General features: G+C 42.0%; 1 pseudogene across 1 annotated transcript; it reads right to left on the bottom strand.

Moving 5' to 3' along the window:
• Positions 1-961: 961 nt before the first annotated feature.
• On the bottom strand, positions 962-1592 carry LOC308496159 (SAP domain-containing ribonucleoprotein-like; annotated as a pseudogene). Its single transcript has one exon. The product of its transcript is annotated as an SAP domain-containing ribonucleoprotein-like (transcript).
• Between the last annotated feature and the right edge of the window lie 794 nt (positions 1593-2386).

The following is a 2386-nucleotide window of genomic DNA, read 5'->3' as shown; positions in this document are numbered from 1 at the left end:
TTTACCTTCCTTTACTTCTTTCATGAATGTAACATTTCCTGTGCTGAGGATTACTAACTTTCCTCCAATATACTTTTATCTTCTTGCCTTTGCACTTTTAGGCATACAGTCCCTTCCACCGAGAACGCTTATTCCTACAATGCAAAGGTTCTAATCTTACTCATCTGCATGAGCAACAAATCATAACATAATTAGCAGAAAGCCCTAACACAAGGGTCAGAGGTGATACGCTTGGTTAGTGGCAAAGGACATAGAAAGCTTCCCGATGGGGCTAAAGTCTCAAAGCAGGAGGTGTCACAGCACACTCCTAGTTGGAGGCACAGCTCCCCACTCCCCACAAGGATGCCAATACTGCACATGGTGCAAGGTTCTGCCATTCTCTTTGGGTGCTGGTTGAGGGGCAAGAGTCAGCGCTTGCCCAGCCTTCCGACTGTTATTGGACCCAGAAGAATGGCTGCCCATTAAGAAATGCAAACATGCAAAGTAACACCAGTGTGTCCTTGAGTGTTTTCTGTAAAACCAGTTGGTTAGGGATCAAGTCTTCCCCATTCTTAGGTATTCGAACAATAGTAAGATCCAGGCATCCCAGAACACTGCTTTCTCAACCACCATCTTCACTGTCCCTTCATCTGGGTGATGCTTTTTCTGAAATTGTTGGAAAGCCCACATCCCATTTCTATTTGCCCACAACCCACTTTAAAGATAATTTTTTTCTCTTTTCTATTTTTTTATTAACAAGCAAAATAATAATTAAAAAACCAACACAACAACAACAATCTTAAAGTTGGAACAGCAATAAGTCAAATTACTGCCGGAGCTCACAGATGTACCTGTGGTACATGCTCCCTCATTGCGAGGCAGGACCTAGGCACATTCATGACTGTGCATTTAGGTATATATGTGACCAAGAAGAGTCAGAGATGGAAACACGGGACAACAGAAAAGCATCAAGAGTTTCTCATCAGGCAATCCCAAAGCGCTCTGCTCTTTTCCTCTTCTTTGCCACTGTATCCTCTGTGGTTCCTGTTCCAGCTGAACTTGTGACAATTCCAAATCGTTTCTTCGTCTTTTTCAGCTTCTCGTCATCTTCAGACTTTCTGGAGATTGAAGAGACATTCAAACCAAATCTTTGAGCTCTTTGTTTTAGCTTGTCTAGGTTAACCATAGGCTTGGTGTCAGATGACAGGCCTTTGGATGGAACTGAAGAAATCCCAAATCTGGCTGCCCGGGCAGCTTTCTTACTCTCCAAGCTCACGGGTACACTGAATCGTTCAGCTCTCTGCTGCATTCTCTCAGTCTGCGGTATTTCAGATGTAATTTTTACCACTTTCATTTCTGCTGCCACATCAACAGTTTTTTCAGGGGGTTCTTCCTCTTTGAGAAGCAGTTCTAAGGGCTTTGGTTCTTCCTCCTGTTTCATCTCCCAGTATATCTTCTTCATTTGCCTCTTCTTCAGCATGCTCTTCAAGATATGCCTGGAGCATATTGATGAGATCTTGTTTTATTCCCTTGGTCTCCAAACAACGAGCAAGACATTCCTGCTTTAGTTCAGCAAGCTTCAGCTTATGGAGCTCCACCGTCTCCACCGCCATCTTGTTACCCCTACACTCCAGTCAAAGATAATTTTTAATGCACTTGATTTTCCAATAGGACTTTCTTTCCCAAATACACCATCTCACATAAACCCTATGTCAACACTAAGCATGAGAATTAAACCTTTATTTCACAGTAAGGAAACGCAGGCCTGAGGAAGCTAAAAACACACTCAAGTCCACATGGTAAATAGCAGAGCCAAGAATTTTACCCATTACATTAAGCAAGCATATTTAAGTACCTATTAGGTCCTAGGTATAATTCTAGAATACTGAGACTCCAATGAGGGCAAAGTCAGACAACCCCTTTGATATCATTGATGAGGCAAATATTATTAATCAAATAATCACAAAATCCAATGTATAGTTGCCAAATGTGAGAAGTGAAGAAGAGGGGAGCAATGCTGCAAAATGTACATTTGAAACTCACTTAGTCTGGGAGATCAGAAAAGTTTCCTTTCTCTGGATGAGTTGCTTCTGCTGCAATATGAACAATGATTGGGGGCTAACTGGGGAAAAACAGAGGTGGTGATAGGGGCAATAGAAATGTACAGTTTTAAGAGATGTTCAAGAGACAGAAATCATAGGATTTGCTGACTGAGGATTGTTGAGAATGACCCTAGATTTTTGACTAATCTAGAAAGACTGTTGTCCTTCATCGAGAATGACAACATGAGTGGAAGAGGTTTAGGCTGGAAGGCAGAAGGGAAATCATGAGTTTGGCTTTGGACATGGTGCGTGTTAAGATATCTTTGAATCACCGTAGTGGAAAAGTTGAGTGGAGAGTTGGAAGC

The sequence above is a fragment of the Rhinolophus hipposideros genome, assembly GCF_964194185.1.
Source record: "Rhinolophus hipposideros genome assembly, chromosome: 1".
In the NCBI taxonomy this organism is placed as follows: Eukaryota; Metazoa; Chordata; class Mammalia; order Chiroptera; family Rhinolophidae; genus Rhinolophus; species Rhinolophus hipposideros.
Note: the sequence above shows the minus strand (reverse complement) of the source record. Positions and strands in the feature narration are given on the sequence as shown.